This window comes from Pezoporus flaviventris, unplaced genomic scaffold, assembly GCF_033815535.1.
Source record: "Pezoporus flaviventris isolate CSIRO_AGI_PZ_B2104156 unplaced genomic scaffold, CSIRO_AGI_Pfla_v1 ptg000006l, whole genome shotgun sequence".
In the NCBI taxonomy this organism is placed as follows: domain Eukaryota; kingdom Metazoa; phylum Chordata; class Aves; order Psittaciformes; family Psittacidae; genus Pezoporus; species Pezoporus flaviventris.
In genome coordinates, this window is record NW_026892554.1 from 12,765,486 (window position 1) to 12,773,173 (window position 7,688).

Sequence of the window (7,688 nt, forward strand, 5' to 3'; positions counted from 1 at the left end):
CAGATTCACAGTAATTAGGACAGAATAGACAAAAAGAAGGCTACCTCCTGGTAATGAGTTGTGTACGTCGTTCATCTCTGCTCACATTGCAACCTCTGACAAAAACAAAGATGTAATGTAGGACAAAGATCAGGGACAAATCCTGCCTTTGAGGAAAAATAGCCCTGGGTTCTGCAATTAATTGCAGCAAGGCAAGAGGGTCTTGCATGAATTTCAAAAGGAAAGCAGGTTTGTCTGAACTGTTGCACGTTATTTAAGCTGTGCCCGTATTTCTCATCAAAATAAGCCCATTATGTGCCAGTAGCAGCTGTAAGCCATTATTAATATTTAATGCTCTTAGCAGGGGTTACTGTGGGTTTCTGTAATCAGGTTACAAGACAGCGTTGCAATATCATGTGCTGTGGGTTTGCATTCTCAGATTTCTGGCTTTGTGTAAAGTGGCAGGGAAGTTTCATTTATTCCCCTTCCCTACCATTTCCAGAGGCTGAATATCTTTCAAAGCTGTGTTGTGGTGCATGCTTATCCATTCTTCATTGCCTCTAGCTTTACTTACACATCACCTACTACTTAATAATGTGAGTATTGCAAGTCCTGTGCTGGTAGGAGCAGTCTTGCACAGGAAATGATGTAAGTGGTTTGGGTCCCCTGGTGAGAGCTGACTTGTGCTGTCATAGATGCATTCTGTTTCTTCCAGCTGTGTGGTTTTTGGTGTTATCTGCTGGAGAGTGATGATACCAGTCAACCTCTTCTTACTACATCTTTTGATGCTTTTTTTTCTATCTGTGCATGCTGAAAGTGCAGATAATTCTTGGGCAATTCATAGTTGTTTCCACTGAAAATAGATGGCCAAACATGCTGGGTGGAATCGCAATGTTCTGCACATCTGCACCTGAGAGGGGACCATCCATGTATTTCAGGTTTGGTCATGGGGTCAGCAGGCAGTACACAGCACAGGGGACTTGGTAGGCTGCTGACACTGCTTTGGAGGACCGTGGAACAAACCGTCCAGTGGCTCTTCAGGGACAGCTTCTGGCCTTGAGGCTCTGGCTTTGTTCAGATTTTTTTTTAGCCTTTTTATTGTTAGTCAACTTCTCCTTTGGGTCATAAAATACCTGAAATCAAACTGTTTACAGCTCTGTCTGGTTAATAAGCTATCAGGCAGTGAGGTCAGCAGTACAGGAAGAGGGAACATTTAGATCAGCAGCATATGTAGTTCATGATGTTAATGGATATATAAAATGCTGTTCTTGCTAAGAAGCAATTCTTAGGAAGGTGCTATGGGACAGTATCTGCTGTTCTTCAATGACTTCTGGGTTAATTGTGTTTAGTTCACAACTGAAATGTCAGGCTATAGCTTTCCTTAAATTATGACTTGCTGATGCATGCAACCTCAAATTATGTGTACCAGATGGATACATGTTGACTAACTTTGTAATGTGTCAATAGTGTGGTCCCTTCTACACTGTTTAACAAGCATATTAGTGGCAGGAGATACTGGCAAAATACCTTTGACCTCTCAAGATGGTTTATAGATTTGCAGGTGGTGGTGCCTTATGTTGCTTTTTGTGTCCATGTAAATCCTGTGAATGATCACAGCAGGTCATACTCATTTGGAAAAGGAGATGTATGGAGAAGGACACCAGAAATAATGCTGGCACTCAACTCTGAGTGATTCCTTTGTCATTGAACCTCATGATACCATATTTGATTTCAATTTTCAGAGTGGAATTAATGTAAAATACATTTTGCGTGTTTCATTGGAATATTAGGCATTGCAGAATATTTCTGAGTTTAAGCATGTTTTCAGTTCAGCTTCTGTATATTTCTATTCACACTGCTTCACCTTATTATTCTTATATAATAAGAATAATTTAAAAAAGAATTTAAAAAAAAAACCACAACGCAATGAATATGGTGAATCTGGAATGTAGTATGATAGTTAACGGCACATCCACTGATGTGTAAACCCAACAGTGAGCATAAAACAGACAGCTCTGTCGTGTGGGAGAGCTGTGCAAAACAGCCAGAGGGATGGTAACAAGGAAGTGTCTTGTTTTCACCTTGTTACTCCTCGCTGAGTGGCTTTCACTCCCAATGCTTTTGGTTGAGGGATATCTTATTGAAAACTCTGTAAACAGGTGATTCACTACTAGAAATGGGTTATGCACACAGAAATTTCTTTAAAAAACAATATTAATTTGTCAGTGGGTGTTTTTTTCTTTAAAACGTCATTATGCGCCTCGCTTGAGCTTTCCATCAACATGTGCTACCTACTAAACTATGCTTATTGTCTCTTTTGCCTGTTCAGTGAGTCTATCTCTGTTAATTGTCCATCCTCATCCTACATTTCCATCTTTTTCTTGCCCTTTCTCCTTCAGGTTGTATCTGGCGCCAGCTCCAAGAATCTGAACCAGTAGGCTTGGTCTCTGTACTCCAGTTGGCTTCAATATGTGGAGTCACTTAGGTGACTGAGAGTGTAATTTTTAAATAAAAGATGTAAATCTTCAGCTGCTTGCAGATATCCCAGCAGTCCCCTGCCCACTTGCAAGAGCTGGGAGAAGCTTACAGATGCTTGCTCTTGCAGTGTATGATTGCAGGGTATACACGTGTCTGGAGAAAAAGCTTAGAGCAGCAGTTAAAAATAAAAATAAAGGGGAGGGGGTTCGGTTTGGTTTTCCTTGAAGGAAAATGTTCACAAAATTTGACTCCTGTCTTGGAAAGAGCAACTCAAATTAGTATTTTGCTGTGAGTCACTTCCAGAATTACCTGTCTTCATTGAGTGCAGAGGATACCTCAGATACCAGCTTCCCCAGCCAGGCCTGAAGGTGGTGGCCCTTGTGATGCTCTTCTGAAAGCAGCCTGTTGCTGGTAAGAAGAAAAGCTACTCTTTGCATCAGATGACAAAACAGTGACAAGGGTGCCTTTGAAGCTGTGTAGCAAGTTTCTATTCCAAGAGCTCTCTTTGCCTACCAGGGTGTTTACTAGTGTGTATTTTCTTCCTGTGGGAATATTTTAATTTGCCCTACTTTGCCTTGTTGCTCATGCTGTCATTCAGTGTCCAAAACTGGAGTATGTTCTTGGCCTGTGACTGGTTTTAGTTGGTGTAAATAGGGCAGTAAGCTAGCAGTGTTCATGCTCTTTATTACAGGCTTCTCACCTTGGGCACTTGGCCTTAGAAGTATTACAGTGGCATTACTAGAAGTGAGAAGGTGATGATGAACCAAGTGGGTCATTCATTTGTATCCTGACAGTTTCTGGATTGCCATTCCTTAGCTTTTAAAGTCACAATTGTACAACTTTGTGTGACCTGGTAGAAGACAGTTGGCTCATCTGAGTGAAAACTTTTTCCTTATCTCAGGTAAATTGTTCTCACTGGAGAGTAGGGTGTGTGATGTGGGTGTAGGTGCATCTGTCTTTCCTTCCGGTAGCATAGCTGAGCCATAGGCAAGTGCTCTGGTCTTATTTATCTGGTATTGATCACATTTTTCTTCACTGCTTACACTTCGGTACTCCTCTCATATTGCCGCTCTGTTTATGTAGACACAGAAAGCTTTGAGATCAACCTGAAAAAAATCTTGACGATGAACTGAAGCAATCTGGCAGTTTGGTGTCCAATTTTTGCTCCCATGTTGGGTTCTTTTGTACTGAAATGCTGCCCTCGAGTGGCCACCAGCTGACGGATCCAACCGGAGCTGTTACTCCTGCCTTGCTGAAGCCCTTCGTGCCCTTTGAGAGTGAACGTGCCCAGGTAACCCCTGAGTGCAGCGAGGCTCCGGAGTCAGCTGAAGCCAGCTTGCTCTGCAGGAAGTGATCCCGAGTTTCCAACTGATGTTACAGTACAGCAGCTGGAGCTCCCCGGCAGCAGCAGTGTCATCAGCCCTTACAAGGAAATGGACAACTGTAATTCTGGAGGAAATTTAATGATTGAGATGCTACTCTGATCACAAACCCTCTAGATTTAATTAATGTTTCTTTCAATAACTCCATCTGCTGCACTGTTACTGAACTATGTTTCATTGTTTTAAAATAGAAACTATAACTTTGTAGAGGAGTAAGGTAAAGATCTCTGAGCTTGTCTAAGCAGTATCTCTATTCTACTCTGTGGGTCTCCCCACATTAATTTATAACTTCCTTTCTGTTAAACTCCAGACAGGCTTGAGTTAGTCTCTGGCAATGTGACACATGGAGAAATGTCATGTAGCAAAGGTCATGTATGAAGGTAGCCTCTGAAAGAGCTCTGAAGTATTCTGACAGTTTACTAAATCAGAATCTTCTAATCACAGAATGGTTTGGGTTGGAAAGGACCTTAGAGATCATCCAGTTCTAACCCCATGCCATGGACAGGAACACCTTCCACTAGACCAGATTGCTCAAACACCCGTCCTGCCTGGCCTTGAACGCTGCCAGTGATGAGGCAGCCTCAGCTTCTCTAGGCAGCATGTGCCAGTGCCTCACCACCTGCACAGGGGTGAATTTATTCCTAATGTCTGATCTAACTCTTCCCTCTGTCAGGTTAAAACCATTCCCTCTTGTCCTGTCACTACATGGCCTTGTAAATAGTCCCTCACCAATTTCTTGTATGCCCTTTTAGGTACTGGAGGGCTGTTATCAGGTCTCCCTGAAACCTTCTCCAAGCTGAACAAGACCAGTTCTCTCAGCTTTTTTCCACAGCAAAGGTGCTCCAGCCTTTGGAACATCTTTGTGGCCTCCTCTGGATTTGTTCCAACAGCTCCATGTTGCTCTTGTGTTGTTGTCTCAGAGATGGTTGCAGAAGTGCAGGTGAGGTCTCACAAGAGCAGAGTAGAGGGGTAGGATCACCTCCCTTGACCTGCTGGTCATGCTCCTGTTGATGCAGCTCAGCATATGGCTGGTTTCTGGGCTCAAGAGCACACTGAAGCCAGGTCATGTTGAACTTCTCATCAGCCAACACCCGCAGGTCCTTCTCCTCGGGGCTGCTCTGAAACCACTCTCCATCCAGCCTGTAGTTGTGCTTGGAAGATACAAGATGAAGAGTTAATAAAAGGATGGATAAAGACGGCTTGTAGAAAAGCAACTTGAGGCATTACTGCTTTCAGTTTTATACCACAGCTCTATGTCAGAGGGTAGTCTTTACAGCAGTGTTGCTAGAAGCATAAGAAGGCTGGCTTCTCAGTCAGTAAGTCATAGCTTAGTGTACTGGTTTAACTTGGAGATGCTTGTTTTTCTGGGCCACTGAAAAGTGTGTCTGTGTGACTTGTTTGGCCTGCAAGTTAAAAAGCAAACACAAATGAGGAAGGGTTTTTTATGTGAAGGGTGCTGTGTGTTTTGTGAGTACCTTGTTTTTAGCATCCCAGGGTATTTGAAGCATACTCTGTTTCCATGCTTCATTGTAGGCTAATTATCCAAAGGGATATATAATCCTACCTATATGTTATTAAATCTTCTGGTAAGTACCAAGTGTGTCCTATTGGGAGTATTCTCATGCTCTCATCTTTTCATAAAGACAGAGGATAATACTTTTCTTAGGTACTGTAAAATTCTGTCATCGTGCATAATGTGAAAATAGCATACATTCTTTCTGCATTAACACATTTAGTGATAGGCTTGTCTGTGCAAGCATCAGCATGCTTGTGGAGTCAGATATAAGTGAGTATATAAGGTCATGCAAAATAGTTTCTTCCTCTTCAGAGAACCTTAGCTCAGCTACAGAGTCCTTTCTATAGGGAGCCCTTCAGGACTGGTTATTTGTGTTGCCTGCTTCCCTATTGGTTTGAAATCTCTTCAGCTGCCAGTTTGGTATTATAAATATATATTTATTTTTTTAATATATATATATATATATATTTTTCCCCAGTTATTTCCCCCCACTGTGCAATCCTCGGCCCGTAAAGTACTTGCTGCAGTGACCAGCTGATTCTTGCTCACCGTCCCTTGAGTGATGAGTCTTTGCAATAGTTGTGTCTATGTGTATATGACTGCATGGCCTGTCTTAGTATATGAGGACCTCTGAGAGTCTCTGTATGAAATATCTGTCAAATATAGCCAGTAAAATAATCTCCTTGATGACTTGGCTCAGCTGAAGACTGCCTGTACTGAAGAGCTCTCTCAGAAATTATTTACATCTCTATTTCTAGTTGCTGAGAGCTCCTTGATTAAGGCTCTAGTACTGGCCATAAAATGTGATTTTTTCAAATGACTGTATTGGTACTTCATCTGCTTTTACCCAGCTTTTACCTATCTGAAATCCCATCAAAATAAAGTAGGGGAAGACTGTCTGGGGAGTTATTACCACCGGCAAGAATATACAAAGGAAATTACCAGAATATTACAGTAGTAAACCAGGTGCATAACAAGTTTATGCTCTGAATTTGCAAACATGAATGCCAGACTGGCAAACAGATGCTATGGACAGCTAATTCTAGAGCAGAAGTTAGTAAGTTGGAGTACTTGAAGCAGTGGTTATCTCTAATACTAAACATTAATATTAAATACAGTATAACAGCGCTGTACACTATAAGAGTGCTGATTTATGCCAACACTGATAAGCATATCAAATTGTTTTTCTTATACTAAAACAGTGGGCACAAACATAAGCAGTAAAATATACAGTGGCATAGAGTAATAGAAACAATAGATTAATGTGATCGGTTGGAAAGTAATAAACTAGTAGTTAACTATTGTTAAAATTCATATTTATATTGTCTGGTTCTTCTGTAAAAGAAATTATATCAAAGCACATAATGTTTTGCGTGTTGGGGGGATGAATTGGGGATTTTTGTATGAAAGCTTTCTATACTGATTACCCCTTTCTACAGAGTTTAGATGAGGTATGTTGGCAGAAGACTGAGAAACCTGAATTGAATAGGAACCCATTGATTTACTTGCTGCTTACATCAAGTAATTTTTGTTTCCCTTGAATTTCAAATTTGATCATGTATAGCATAATGAATGCTAGTGTCTTGTGTCCTTAAAAAGATAACTTGAAAATAAATGAAGGGAACAAAATGGAGAACGGTAGTAAAATACGAACACTTGCTCCCTGTGATTCAATGCAGAAAAGCATTTTTCTTTCCCTTTCCTGGCTGAAATCCTCCATATGCTTTTGGCTTTAGTTTCCAAGCTCAGCCCAGCATCCATTTGTTACTGTGCAGCAAATCTGTGTATGATACTAACTAGATGTGGCAGCTCTTTTCTAAAATAGACTGTGCCAATCTGTCACTTCATTCTTTGGCACCAGGGGTTTTCCTTTTTCCCGAGATTAACTCTGCTGCTGGCCATCAAGCTGATGGAGTGGAAGAAGTGCAGAACAAACTGCTGCCATCAGCTAGTTCACCTGAACAGAGTGGTGTGGGGGACCTGCCTTGTCCTGTGAGTGTCCTGTCATTAGCAGCAGCTGTGCAAATATTTCCAAGATGTCAAGTGAGTCACTGGGAGGAATTACCTGAAAGAGCACAAACACTTTATGCAGACGTCTGTGCTATTGTCATACGCATTTCGTGGAACTTGCCTCACATCTTCGTTTGTTAACTGATTCATTCAAGATGATTTGAGTCACTTAATTCCATGCTGTGTGAAGAGCCCGAAATCTTCAGTTTCTCAGAATCAGTTTTCTCCTGCTTCCTGGTTAGCATCCCTCACAGACTTGTTCCATTAGGAAATAATCATGGAATTAATTAGCATTTAGTATCAAGACTGAGTTTCTTGTAAAA